This window comes from Balaenoptera ricei, chromosome 1, assembly GCF_028023285.1.
Source record: "Balaenoptera ricei isolate mBalRic1 chromosome 1, mBalRic1.hap2, whole genome shotgun sequence".
Classification (NCBI taxonomy): Eukaryota; Metazoa; Chordata; class Mammalia; order Artiodactyla; family Balaenopteridae; genus Balaenoptera; species Balaenoptera ricei.
In genome coordinates, this window is record NC_082639.1 from 186,561,462 (window position 1) to 186,577,506 (window position 16,045).

The window sequence follows — 16,045 nt, forward strand, 5'->3', positions numbered from 1 at the left end:
AAAACTGGGCAGCTACATGTAAAAGAATGATATTAGAACATTCTCTAATACCATACACAAAAAAATGAATTCAAAATGGATTAAAGACCTAAATGTAAACAGGCAACTTTTTAATGTGTGGGAGTTTCCCATGTGTAAGGTCTGCAGAATAAGTTTTTGCAAATTGAACAGCACTATCAAGTAACTTTGTGAGCAAATCACATGTGAAGAGCATCAAAAATTATAATGTTACTGCTTATTTATTTTATGAGTCCTCTTTTGTTAGTGGTGTGTACTATTTTTATATGAAACTTTAATTACCTTTCCTTAATTTGCCAGCATAAATCTTTCCTGCCTTCTCTGGTATTGGGACATATTAAAGTGCTTATAAAATTTCACTGGAAATTTTGCTCATGAAAATGTTTTTGAAATGCAATTTGATGCATAGTTCAGACACAAAGTTTTATTGTGTTCAACCATCCTTAACATGTACAATGACACACACACCCCCTTCATTTTACTGACAACATACACCTAGATTCCACAATAGGGACTCAATAACTTTGGACAAAAACCCCTGAGCTATTTGTTTATCCTGTGCTTCTTGGTTTACTTGATAAATATTAAAAGACACTAATTAGAATTTAAATAAAAGATAGAATAACATTTTTAAGTGACTTTATCAGCAATAAATACATTTACTTTCTATGACTGGAATGCTGTTTGCAACAAAATTATGCACTAGTTAAATGGTCTTAAAATTAGGTTGGGTCCTCAGCAATGCTCGATAGTAATAGCATTTTTCTTTGACCCAGCCTCTATTCCTATCTTCAGCATTCTCTTCAGGTTACCTTTCATGATTGTGATTCCGCTTATCCATTGAGTTGAACTTGTCTCCTTTTTTTAGAGACTGTTAAAGGACAATTAAACGTGAACTATCTTAAGTCACATGCCATCCGTCAATTCAGAGAACATGCCACCTCTTTACACTAGTGTCTCAAATGCTCAGGATAGTTTTTCCAGTGCAATTATTTAATTGTAATTTCCATAGGCCATTCTATCATTAGAAAAATCAAGGTGTTTCTGAAAGATGGGCTATTTTATATGATCAGAAAATACATGGCCAGTAGTTCATTATTTATTTATTGTAAAGTGAATTCCCCATTCAGTACTATATTCTGTAGTATAACATGATAATTTATAAACTATTCAATAAGTGCTTAAAAACACAACAGGAGGAGAAGGCATATCAAAAGGCTAAATGACTATAATTCAGTAAAATGAATCATCAACCTTGTTATAGTCACAGTGAAATGAGGCCAAATTTTGTCAATCTGCTTCTAGTTACTGAGTATCATATTGCAAATCAAGTTTTATTGTTTCTTCTTGAAAATTTGAAACTTGGAAATGGTATACCTGTGTTTTGAGCTCAGAGTAGCCATCAAGGCTGATATTCATTGGGTTATTCTGGTGAGTTTAAATGACATAGATATGTGCCCCTTCCCTAAGTACACTTGCTTATTCTTACCTTCAACCATATCTTCTTCCAAAAACCATAGATAAGGAGATATATAACCAAGTTTTCTCATTGAAAATATTTGCCCTTTCCAAAACCACTCATGGGTACACTGTGCAATGGCCTAAGGGCACAGAGTGCTATTAGGATCTCTGCCAGTAAATGCTGTGGAGCCATTTGTAAAGGAGGCTTGTAATTTATCCTACTATGCCCAATGAACAAAAATGTTCCTTCTAAGGCCCTAAGTGTTGGCAGAGTGAAGGATCAGTATGAGTCAGGGGGGGACCTGATCAGAGTTTGAGCAACTTATCTGTTCCGGTTCTGTGTACAGTGGCTCCTCTCTTGTGGATTAAGCATATGTAGAATTATTTTCTACATCTATTCTTTAGATTTTTGCCTACATAAATTAGAAAGTTCTAACGTGCTTTATCTTGACCTTCCTGTATAGTTTGCCTTTTGATGGCATGTTGTCCCTTCTTCTTTGCCCCCATGAGGTAACCCAACTCTATTAAAAGGCTTTTAAACACTGAGAAGTGAGAGTCGTAAGAAATGAGGACAATTTGCCCCCCTTTTCAGAAAACTGCCACTGACAAGCAACATCTTCTGCCCCATCAGAAAGAGGAGGAGGAGATGCAAATTGCAAGGGAGATTTAGTGGAAGCTGTTCATGAGTACTCACACTACCTAAACCATTCCAATTCTGAAGATCCCAATCTTATCCTAAAGATGTCCTAGTTTTCACATAGGATACCTGGCAGGACTATAAATGTAACTGACATTGTAATCTGCAACTTAGCAGGATCAGCAGATCAATGTTTGATTTTGGTTGTCAGCCATCTCAATTTTGCGACTTTGTGAGATAAGAGATCTGTTTATCATATTAAGCTTCTTGGTCTCCACTAATGCTTTGAGCTGATACTTGAATTTTATTCTCTTTTAAAGTTTTCTGATTTTTGAGGCTGCACTCCACTTCACAGTCCTTGATTTTCTCAATTGTTCATACTGTTGAATGGCACTGAATATTCAGTCCTTAAAATTCTAGATCCCAGTGAGTTCTTTATTCCAGATGATCACTAAGGATAATTACATTTTCTCTTGCTGCCATGGAGCAAGGTTTATTATCCTCATTGGGGAATATTAATGGGAAGCTGGCAGCCTAGCTAACCATATAATCTATCCAAGATTACCTACATTTTCCCAGAAATCTGTTCCCTGTTATGCTTTCTAGTAATTAATAGTTGTCAGGGAGCTGGGGGAAAGGAGTTTCTAAGTTCTTTCTGTTTTTATAGGTGAAGATGGATCCCTACCTCTCATTAAATCTTAGCTGTCATGGAATTCCTCCAAGCTGAGAAGGAGGTTTAAATGTTGGAGAAACAAAAATAACAAATATTTACAAATACCACATTGCTTGGCATGACAGATAAGTTCTTTGCTACCCAGCACCAGTTTGCAGGTCCTAGTTTATCTTCTACCTCTTACTATTATGTTGACTTAATATTAAGTCCTTGAAAATGCAGTGATTTTATTTATGCCTTTATTATGCCTTATAATCCTTGCACATGTTTTTTTTTCCCTCAAATTCCATTCAGTGTCTTAAGTAACTGTTCTCATTTTTGATGATTTAACTCTAGAAAATGTTTTCTGTCATCATCCATACAAAATTATGTGATTGTTTTCTCTGTCTAACTTAGCATCATGATCAAGCCACTGTTATGCTGATCATATTGCTGTACAATTATCTTTCTTCCCACCCCCCTTTCTATCTCTTCCCTAGCTCCCCTCTATTCCTCCTTCCCTCCCTTCTTTAATTCCTCAAATTTAACCAAATTAAATTTATAAAAACTTAATTGCATTTTGATACACTAGCAGCATATAGTTTAATGTACTTTAAGATACAATAAAACAGGAACAAAATATAATTTCAGTAGATTACTTGGTTTTCTTGACAATATTCTATTTCTTAACTAGCAATTCTAAATATTTTCCATTAACAATGCATTGTGAAATACACTAAAATTATCACACTTTCCTTCCCACCTCCTCTTAACATTCACCAGATCATTTTTACTATATGCCTTGCTATTTCTTACAATTCTATTAAGGTTAAATTTTTTTTTATTATTTTAAGTGTTATGTTAAGAAGTATATTATTTTATGATCATAATTACAATGAAGTTGATTATATGTATGTTACAAATAAGCAGATTAATTGAGATATCCAATGAATTCCTTCCCTGGAAAATATCTTCATTCTTTTAGTTTCCTTCACTTCATCATTTTCCTTAGAGATTTACTGCAGTCTAGCCACAACTTCACTGCTTCGGTTTTCTGATTATACTATTTAAACTCCTTTAATGGCTTTTTATAGCACAAAAATATTCCAGTATTCTTACATGCATGTAAGAATGTTTTACTACTACCTACTTCTCTAACTTTATCTACCCTACACTGCCCTCATTCCCTGAACTTCCACGCAACATGACTACTTTAAGGTACTTGAACAATCTTTAACAACTCTTTTACAACTTGGTTTTTATCATGTGCCCTTCCCTCTGTCTTAAAGAAAATAAAACGGGGTACTTCCCTGGCAGTCCAGTGCTTAAGACTCCGTGCTTCCGCCAGAGGGGGCATGGGTTCGGTCCCTGGTCAGGGAACTAAGATCCCGCATGCTGTGCGGTGTGGCCAAAAAATTTAAAAAAATAAAAATAAAAAATATAGCCCAAAGATACATAGTAAGAACTAGGGGTGGGAGCCTGGAGCTAGAAACCAGTAGAGTCAGTCACTACATTCCTGAATCATTTTATAAAGAAAACAACCAACTTTTAGTCTTTAAAAATGTTTTGTAACAGAATAACTTCATAATTTACGCAGAAAAAAAGACTGTACAGTTGGTTCCTTGGCCATTCCTTTAACTTCAACACTGTCTTAGGACATGACCTTTGGCAAATCTTTCTTAAGGTAATAGCCAAAGGAATTGTTAGGAGTTTCCAGGTCCAAGTAGAGTGAATTTGGCTAAGGTCTCCCTATAGGATTAAGCACCTGTATCCTATTGTGAAGATGCAGTAATGGGTATCCGGCAGGATGAGAGGCAGCTGACCCAGAGCATGGGCTCAGTCCAGTGTGCCTTGGGGCTATCTGATTTATAAGCTATTAAAGCTGAAAGAACCCAATACTGATGTTTTCCATCAGCAGAGGTTGTCCACACACACTCAGACCTCTCTTTCATGACCAAGCTTGTCTTCAGGCCATCAGAATTCTGCCTGGAAGCCACAAGGTATCTGCAAGCCTGTTGTTATGTATGCTATTTGGTTTCCTGCTTTGCTGCCGACCACCCTCGGCATTCTTGGCTTGTGGCTGAATCACTTCAATCTCTGCCTCCATCTTCACATTGCTGCCCTCCTGTCTGTGTCTGTCCTCTCTCTGCCACTTGTCATTGGATTTAGGTCTCACCCTGATAATCCAGGAAGATCTTCTCAAGATCCTTAATCACATCTGCAGATACCCTTAACTTCTGTGATGTTCTGTTAGTTCCTAGCTCCACCCGTCGTTCAAACCAACTCTGCTTAACTTTACTCTTTTTTTTTTTTTTTTAAGTCTTTATTGAATTTGTTACAATATTGCTTCTGTTTTATGCTTTGGCTTTCTGGCCCCCAGGCATGTGGAATCTTATCCCCGACCAGGGATTGAACAAGCACCCCCTGCGTTGGAAGGCGAAGTCATAAACACTGTACTGCCAGGGAAGTCCCTGCTTAATTTTATTCTTATACGGCCTGTTACAAGTTGTAAACAACTATTTCTCCAAGTTACACTAATTCTGCACTAAGTTTCCCAGTACAATAGTCACCAAGTAGAATATGATGTATCCAAAAGAATGCAAACCTTGATACCTTTTAAAGGTATATCACATATTAAAATGTTTAATAAATATTTCTAAAGGATTCTCTAAGTGTTTCCCCTCATGGTTATACTGTAGCTATAGGGTTGGGAGATTTTCATGGGAAATTCATTATAATAAAGCAGAGCAAACAGCTACAGTTGTCCTTGATCTCCCCCCAGACATAAAATATTAAATTACGTCTATGCTGACATTATAAATATTATATAGATGTTTATTTTAACCAGTGATGTCAGAAGAGTATATTTCATTAATTTTCCATGCAGTCAATTTATGTAGGCCAATCATATAAACTAGCATTTTGTTATTTTATGCATATTCATCAAAGAAAATACATTTGAAGAATATAGACCTATGTCACAAAATCTTTTTTTTAGCATCTTTATTGGAGTATAATTGCTTTACAATGGTGTGTTAGTTTCTGCTGTATAACAAAGTGAATAAGCTATACATAAACATACATCCCCATATATCCTCTCTCTTGCGTCTCCCTCCCACCCTCTGTATCCCACGCCTCTAGGTGGAAACAAAGCACCGAGCTGAGCTCCCTGTGTTATGTGGCTGATTCCCACTAGCTATCTATTATACATTTGGTAGTGTATAAATGTCCATGCCACTTCCTCACTTCGTCCCAGCTTACACTTCCCCCTCTCCATGTCCTCAAGTGCATTCTCTATGTCTGCGCCTTTATTCCTGTCCTGCCCCTAGGTTCTTCAGAACCATTTTTTTTTTTTTTTAGATTCCATATGTATGTGTTAGCATACAGTATTTGTTTTTCTCTTTCTGACTTACTTCACTCTGTATGACAGTCTCTAGATCCATCCACCTCACTACAAATAACTCCATTTCGTTTCTTTTTATGGCTGAGTAATATGCCATTGTATATATGTGCCACATCTTCTATATCCATTCATCTGTCGATGGATACTTAAGTTGCTTCCATGTCCTGGCTATTGTAAATAGAGCTGCAATGAACATTGTGGTACATGGCCCTTTTGAATTATGGTTTTCTCAGGGTATATGCCCAGTAGTGGGATTGCTGGGTGTATGGTAGTTCTATTTCTAGTTTTTAAGGAACCTCCATACTGTTCTCCATAGTGGTTGTATCAATTTACATTCCCACCAACAGTGCAAGAGGGTTCCCATTTCTCCACACCCTCTCCAGCATTTATTGTTTGTAGAGTTTTTGATGATGGCCATTCTGACCGGTGTGAGGTAATACTTCATTGTAGTTTTGATTTGCTTTTCTCTAATGATTAGTGATGTTGAGCATTCTTTCATATGTTTGTTGGCAATCTGTATATCTTCACTGGAGAAATATCTATTTAGGTCTACTGCTCATTTTTGGATTGGGTTTTTTTTTGATATTGAGCTGCATGAGCTACCTGTATATTTTGGAGAGTAATCCTTTGTCAGTTGCTTCATTTGCAAATATTTTCTCCCACTCTGAGGGTTGTCTTTTCCTCTTGTTTATGGTTTGCTTTGCTGTGCAAAAGCTTTTAAGTTTCATTAGGTCCCATTTGATTATTTTTATTTCCATTTCTCCAGGAGGTGGGTCAAAAAGGATCTTGCTGTGATGTATGTTATAGAGTGTTCTGCCTATGTTTTCATCTAAGAGTTTTATAGTGTCTGGCCTTACATTTAGGTCTTTAATCCATTTTGAGTTTATTTTCTTGTATGGTGTTAGGGAGTATTCTAATTTCATTCTTTTACATGTAGCTGTCCAGTTTTCCCATCACCACTTATTGAAGAGGCTGTCTTTTCTCCATTGTATATTCTTGCCTCCTTTATCAAAATTAGGTGGCCATATGTGTGTGGGTTTATTTCTGGGCTTTCTATCCTGTTCCATTGATCTGTATTTCTGTTTTTGTGCCAGTACCACACTGTCTTGTAGTATAGTCTGAAGTCAGGGAGCCTGATTCTTCCAGCTCTGTTTTTCTTTTTCAAGATTGCTTTGGTTATTCAGGGTCTTTTGTGTTTCCATACAAATTGTGAAATTTTTTGTTCTAGTTCTCTGAAAAATGTCATTGGTAGTTTGATAGGGATGGCATTGAATCTGTAGATTGCTTTGGTTAGTACAGTCATTTTCACAATGTTGATTCTTCCAATCCAAGAACATGGTATATCTAGCCATCTGTTTGTATCAACTTTAATTTCTTTCAACAGTGTCTTATAGTTTTCTGCATACAGGTCTTTTGTCTCCTTAGGTAGGTTTGTTCTTAGGTATTTTATTCTTTTTGTTGCAATGGTAAATGGGAGTGTTTCCTTAATTTCTCTTTCAGATTTTTCGTCATTAGTGTATAGGAATGCAAGAGATTTCTGTGCATTAATTGTATATCCTGCTACATTACCAAATTCATTGATTAGCTCTAGTAGTTTTCTGGTAGCATCTTTGGGATTCTCTATGTATAGTATCATGTCATCTGCAAACAGTGACAGTGTTACTTCTCCTTCTCTGATTTGGATTCCTTTTATGTCTTTTTCTTCTCTGAGTGCTGTGGCTAAAACTTCCAAAACTATGTTGAATAATAGTGGTGAGAGTGGGCAACCTTTTCTTCTTCCTGATCTTAGTGGAAATGGTTTCAGTTTTTTACCATTGAGAACGATGTTGGCTGTGGGTTTGTCATATATGGCCTTTATTATGTTGAGGTAAGTTTCCTCTATGCCTACTTTCTGGAGAGTTATTATCATAAATGGGTGTTGAATTTTGTCGAAAGCTTTCTCTGCATCGAGATGATCATATGGTTTTTCTCTTTCAATTTGTTAATATGGTGTATCACATTGATTGATTTGAGTATATTGAAGAATCCTTGCACTCCTGGGATAAACCCCACCTGATCATGGTGTACGATCCTTTTAATGTGCTGTTGGATTCTGTTGGCTAGTATTTTGTTGAGGATTTTTGAATCCATATTCATCAGTGATATTGGCCTGTAGTTTTCTTTCTTTGTGACATCTTTGTCCGGTTTTGGCATCAGGGTGATGGTGGCCTTGTAGAATGAGCTTGAGAGTGTTCCTCCCTCTGCTACACTTTGGAAGAGTTTGAGAAGGATAGGTGTTAGCTCTTCTGTAAATGTTTGATAGAATTCGCCTGTGATGCCATCTGGTCCTGGGCTTTTGTTTGTTGGAAGATTTTTAATCACAGTCTCAATTTCAGTGCTTGTGATTGGTCTGTTTATATTTTCTATTTCTTCCTGGTTCAGTCTCAGAAGGGTGTGCTTTTCTAAGAATTTGTCCATTTCTTCCAGGTTGTCCATTTTATTGGCATATAGTTGCTTTAGTAATCTCTCATGATCCTTTGTGTTTCTGCAGTGTCAGTTGTTATTTCTCCTTTTTCATTTCTAAATCTATTGATTTGAGTCTTCTCCCCTTTTTTCCTGATGAGTTTGGCTAATGGTTTATCAATTTTGTTTATCTTCTCAAAGAAGCAGCTTTTAGTTTTATTGATCTTAGCTATTGTTTTCTTCATTTCTTTTTCATTTATTTCTGATCTGATCTTTATGATTTCTTTCCTTCTCCTAACTTTGGGGTTTTTTTGTTCTTCTTTTTCTAGTTGATTTAGGTGTAAGGTTAGGTTGTTTATTTGAGATGTTTCTTGTTTCTTGAGGTAGGATTGTATTGCTATAAAGTTCCCTCTTAGAACTGCTTTTGCTTCATCCCATAGGTTTTGGGTTTTTGTATTTTCATTGTCATTTGTTTCTAGGTATTGTTTGATTTCCTCTTTGATCAAGATCTCTTGGTTATTTAGTAGTGTACTATTTAACCTCCATGTGACAAATTATACACTGATCTCTTGGTTATTTAGTAGTGTATTGTTTAAACTTCATGTGACAAACTCTCTTGAAAGTAAGATGATAAGATGATAACCATAAAATTTACAATCGCTGTTACCTCTGTAGAGGAGGCAAAGAGATACACTAACAAGGAGCAGTCAGAAAACTTCAAAGTGATGCTGCTATTCTGCTTCTCAATTAGTGTGACTAAGTCAAGGCTGAGTTATTATGCAGTATTATAGCAGTATTCACATGTGATTTTGATTATATAATTACATTGAGAAGTGTGACTGGGAGAGTCCTTGGAACCTGATAATTCTTTATGCATATTCAAAGTAAAATAACAGGAAAATTACCATGTGTCTTGAGCAAAAACTTCTTTTGACTCATTGTTTTAAGAAGCCTAATCCAAACTATTCTGTGAAAAAACTTCCCAAAATATAATTATGATCTGTTCTTCATATTTAATGTATACACAACTTATAATGTATAGAAAATACATTTGTATTTACTTTCATAGATATTTTATAATCAATTTTGATGCTTTATGATTGGAATTGAATTTGTACTGATGAAACTACAAAGTACCATTGCACGGTAAGGAAATACTTTGACTTACGACACTGGGGGATATTTTTATCCTTATCCTTATTCTTATTCTTACAGATATTAGTATTATTATTATTATTGTTATTCTTATGTGGCATAGTGTATTATTGTCTACTGCTGTGTTTCAAATTGCTCAAGAATTAATGACCTAAAACAACATACATTTATCAGTTCATAGTTTCTGTGATTCAGGAAGTTGGCCATGGCTTAGCTAGGTCCTCAGCTTCCCCCTCTCCCGCAAGGATGGTATCTAAGTGTCATCCCAGGATCTGCAGACTCATCCAAAGGCTCTAATGGGGAAAGATCCCCTTCTAAGTGCACCTAGTGGTTGTTGGCAGCATTCACTTTCTTGTGAGCGTTGGCCAGAGGTCACCCTGGGTTTCTCGTATCATGGTCTCTCCAATGTGACAATTTGCTTCATCAGAGCTGTAAGCTGAGAAGTTAATAGAGTCTGCTTGCAAGACAGAAGTCACAAACTCTTTGTAACCTAATCATGAAGTGACATATAACTTCTACCTTTTTCTATCAGTTCCACCCTCAATTTAAGGGGATACAATGACATAGTTTGTCAGTTCTAGGAGGTGGCAGTCATTGTGGGCCATCACAGAAGTGTACCTAGCACACAGAGTGTACAGAGAAGATCAAATAAGTAACTTGGGTGCTTGAGATAAAGTGGTAATAAATATATCTAGTTGGAAAGGTGTGGTGTGCTTGAATGTCAGGATAATGCATGTCAACTAACTACACATTTGTAGTTACAAACCTTCTGAGATTGAAGGCATAAATCTCCTTTATAGTAGCATTTGCACAATGTTTAATTCATCTGATTAATTTCTTAGGTAGAGAGTCAGACATAGGAGACACATGGTCTAAATTATAGTCATTTAAATATTATAGGTAGTTTTGATTTGCATTTCTCTAATAATTAGTGATGTTGAGCATCTTTTCATGTGCCTCTTGGCCATCTGTATATCTTCTTTGGTGAAATGTATATTTAGGTCTTCTGCATATTTTAAAATTGGGTTGTTTTTTTGATATTGAGCTACATGAGCTGTTTGTATATTTTGGAGATCAATCCTTTGTCTGTTGCTTCATTTCCAAATATTTTCTCCCATTCTGAGAGTTGTCTTTTTGTCTTGTTTATAGTTTCCTTTGCTATGCAAAAGCTTTTAAGTTTAATTAGGTCCCATTTGTTTATTTTTGTTTTTATTTTCCTTACTTTAGGAGGTGGGTCAGAATGGCCATCATCAAAAAATCTACAAACAATAAATGCTGGAGAGGGTGTGGAGAAAAGGAAACACTTTTGCACTGTTGGTGGGAATGTAACTTTATACAGCCACTACGGAGAACAGTATGTATTTCCTTAGAAAACTAAAAATAGAACTACAACATGACCAAGCAATACCACTACTGGGCATATACCCTGAGAAAACCATAATTCAAAAGGACATATGTACCCCAATGTTCATTGCAGCACTATTTACAATAGCCAGGACATAGAAACAACCTAAATGTCCAACGATGGATGAATGGATAAAGAAGATGTGGTACACATATACAATGGAATATTACTGAGCCATAAAAAGGAACAAGATTGGGTCATTTGTAGAGATGCAGATGGACCTAGAGTCTGTCATACAGAGTGAAGTAAGCCAGAAACAGAAAAACAAATATTGTATATTAACGCATATATGTGGAATCTAGAAAAATGGTACAGATGAACCTATTTGCAGGGCAGGAATAGACACGTAGACGTAGAGAATGTACATGTGGACACAGCGGGGGAAGGGTAGGATGGGACGAATTAGGAGATTAGGCGTGACATAAATACACTACCATGTGTAAAATAGCTAGTGGGAACCTGCTGTATAGCTCAGGGAGCTCAGCTTGGTGCTCTGTGATGACCTAGATGGGGAGGGGAAGGGGGGGAGGGAGGTCCAATAGGGAGGGGATATAGGTATACATATAGCTGATTCACTTCATTGTACAGCAGAAACTAACACAACATTGTAAAGCAATTTTACTGCAATAAAAAAATTGGCAAAGACAAAAAATAAAAATAAATAAATATTATAGGTAATTATACCTAGTAGGATGCTAAACATTCACATGCTTTGATCAAATTTTATGATTTTTAATATGAATGTGGTAAATAATCAAACCACTCATAAATGTGTTCAAATATCTCAGCCTTAAATATTAGCAATAGAAATTACTATTTATATTTACTTTATGAAAACATTGAAATAGGGTAAATTGAGGATTTATGTCATTATCAATATATGCAATATGAATCTATCCTAAAAGTAAGAGGTTTGGATTTAAAATCAAAATAACAACTCAGGAGAAAAATGTATAGTAAGGAAATGACAGGTATATGAATTCTGTAGCAATTACCAATACATCTTTAAATTATCCTCATGATTAAAATTTTGCCAAACTATTTAAATATATGGACCAGATATCAAGGAAACGTTGAACACAGTTGATTATTTAAACCTCATGACTACTTGATGAGATAGATACTAATATTAATCTTGTGATAAGGATGATCACGTATAGGCACACAAATTCATTAACTTGCTCGAGGTTCATAAATGTTGACAAACAGCAGAGTCAGGCATTCAACCCAAGTGGTCTGATTTCAGAATGAGTGCTTTTAACCCAAAGCTGGCTTTTTATTTAGAAAACACAATTTTACAATACATAATTCCCTTGTTAAAACTATTTACCAAACCAATTAGCATTAACAAGGACAACTAAATATTTGAGAAATTCTATAATTAAAATCTAATTTGCATACAAAATGCATACAATTACAAAATTTCCATCTCCAGCAGTTCCTAATTATCATTCCTGGATTTAAAAAGAACATGTGTCCTTTTCAATGAACCGTAATCCCTGACTGTCCATTGATTATTTGAAACTGTTTTAGTCTCACACCACCCCAAATCATTAGTAAGCGATGTTAAATGTATGCAGACTAAGCCTTTTATCTCTAATATGGTAACTACATTTTAACTCACTCAGCTAAGCGTCCCTGGTGATTTCAAACTAAATACTCAAACAGTTATCCAAAGACAAGGCCATTGTCTAAACTCCCTGTCTCTTTACTATTTTTGCTTATAGGGTCAGTAGAGTTTCTGTATTATCCTAGAATAGAAACCCTTTTCTCTGCTTAATCCATCCCTGTGTCCCTTTGCCTTCCATCTTCACCTAATTTTTTCTCTTCAACACTCTGCCTAACCATCTCATAAATTTGTGCCACTTGTTTTTTTTGAATTACTATAATCAATCAATTCTGTAAAGCAGTCATTATTTTTACATATTTTAATCATAATATAACATTTTAATTCATAGGTCTCATCAAAGTGAATTAAAGAGATACAAAATACATGACCCTCTAGGGAAGTATCTTACTTCTTTTTATCCCTACATAAAAATATAAAGCATGCATTGTCATTGGAATTTAGAACTTACAAGGTATTTAGTGACAAATATACAAAATATATCATCATAATCCATAACTGGGGATCAGTGATAATTTTAAGAACTAGAATTTTGGAAAGTATTATATTTTTCATGAAATTGCTTTAACATGGTTTGAGCCCTCCCTATTCAACTGAACTTTGGATAGAGCTAGCGTATTGATTGAGATTGCACTGAATTTATAGGTTCATTTAGAAAGAATTGTTACCTTTACCAATACTGAGAATATAATAGTGCCATTTGGTAAAGGAATCTGTGTATTCATTCATTCAAGTGTCTTCAGTATAAATTGCAGTTTTCTTCCTTTAATTGTGCTTACTTACATGCATTAAAGATTTCTGTTACACTGACAAGTGTATAATATTTTCTGTTTATGTCAGGAGCTCAGTTGATTTGGGAGAAATAAAGCTCAGTTGTCAGGTGTTGGAGTAATTGATTAAAGCAACAAGTCAAAAATGAATGAGTTAATTGCAAACTATAATGGTATAAGCAAGAGTCTAAAATGAGACCAACTCAGCCTGGAACAGCTCACTGGTCTAGGGTCAGGTGGATCAGTGCAGACGTGGGGGGCATCTCAGTGTTGAGGAAACCAAACAAAAGGCTCTGGCAATTTTATGAACCCTGAAGTGGTGTGAGGGCTACAGGGGGAAAGGACTGGGGTGGGAAAGGACTGAGTCAGGTGGGGAAAATCTTCTTCAAGGGTTCCTCCTACTCTCCAGTAAGGAGGTTGAAACTGTATACAAGCCCCTGTATCCCTGTTCTTTGCAGTAAAAGGCTTTTGCCTTAGTCTCCCTGGCCTCCCTTGGGTCTCTAAAAGCTGGTTCAAGAGTTAATAATTAGGAAATGTGAAGTTGTAGAAACAAAGAATAGCTGTTGGGCTGGGAAACTGGTAATAATTTAGACTCTAAATCTTCCACACAGCAGAATCACTGAACTCCCAGTTCCCTGAAGGATATAGACAAGGGCCTGACACACATTCTTAAATTGTTTTTATAGGAAGTAGACCCGCCACCAGATGAAAACTGCTGAGTGCAATAACATAGACCCTAGACTGGTTGAAACCAGAGGGTTGATGATGGTTGAAACTTCACCTTGATGCCAACCAATACGAGAATTGTGCACAAGCTGATCACGTACCCTGCAGCCCCCTCCCTCACACTGCCTTTAAAACCCCTTCTCTGAAAACCATCAGAGAGTTCTGGTCTTATGAGCACAAGCTCCCTCTTCTCCTTGCTTGGTGCCTACAATAAACACTGTCCTTTCCTTCACCACAACCCAATATCGGTAGATTGGCTTTACTGCGTGTGGGCAAGTAGACCCAAGTGTGGTGCAGTAATAAGTTCTCAGCAGAGGCATCTGAGGAGGACCTTTTCCAAAGACTGCAGATAAAGAGATCTAGAAACAAAGGCACCAGGGCTAGGAAAACAAGTAAGTGGAGAGTGTGACCAGCCAGGCAGGCCTGGATCCTTTACTGTAACTCTGTTCAGAGACTGCATTGCATCAGCTGTGCACCAAGTCTGTTATGGAAAGACTTGAAACCTGCCGGGTAAAGCCTTTGTAACTGCCTGTGATCAGGCTTGAAATATTGCACATAAGATTTTAACCAGGACCTAGACTCCTCAGTTTAGAGCTGGCACAGGGATAAAGTATAGATTTTTGTACGGCAATACAAAGTCTATTCACCTTAGAGAACTATTCTCTTGAATTCTAATTAATTGGTGTTGCATCTCCTAGATTTTTTTATAGCTAATTTGTCTCATGCAAAACAATGATACAGTAACTTGGATTAGTAGCATGGTCCAAGGATTTCATATCTGACTGACATTTATATGAATAAAGGGAAAGAACTGTAAGAGCCCCAGGTGGATGCTTTAATGCATTAGCTTGGAGGAGAGCAACAATGCAGGCTGGTTTAAAGCACTGGATATGGGGCTAGATTCCCAAGGTATAAACCTTGGCTCAGCAACCTAAATGCTTTATGATTTAAGGAATGCTTATTTTTGTTTCTGTTTCATCTTTACAATGGTGATAACACAAATATCTATAAGAGTTCAAACACACTAATGTATTTACTGTGCCTAGACCTTGAATACTCAGGCCCCCTCTTAATTCTACAAGCTTTCTTTGGATTCCTCAAGCCCCATTCTGAATAAAATAAAGTTCAGTCCTTCTAAGATCCTATGTGTTGTCACCATCTCTCTTTGGATGTCATAGGTTGCACATGCTAAAACCTCCTGATCTGCTTTCTATTGGAAAACTCTGCTCATTCCAAATCTTTATTTTTATCACTTCAAAAAACCATCTCTGATCCTTTCAGACCAGTACTGGCACGTATCTCCTGAATAAACATAATGCAATAGGCTTACTTATTTCATAGACATTTCCACATTGTTGGTAGTTATTTATTTTTATGATATCTCCTCCCTAGCCTGTGAGTTCTTTGATGGTAAAGACATGTCTTTTAACCCAGTAACCCTGGTGACAGCTGTAGTGCCTCATATATCATAGATGCTCAGAAAATACTGGACAAAAGAAAAAGGAGACAATGATTTTTCTCTGTGCCTGATACTATGCTTCCTCATTACAAAGTTATGAGGCAGCATTTTTGTCTCCACCTTGCAAATGAGAAAAGTAAAGTTTGAAAGAGTTAAGTCCCTTTCAAAAGATCACACAACCAGTAATTATAAAGCAGGGGAGGGCTCCTAGACATATCTACTTCTAAAGTTCATGTTCTTTTCACCACACCCCGCCAGAGTGAGCTATGTGACTACGGCTGCATGTAAAG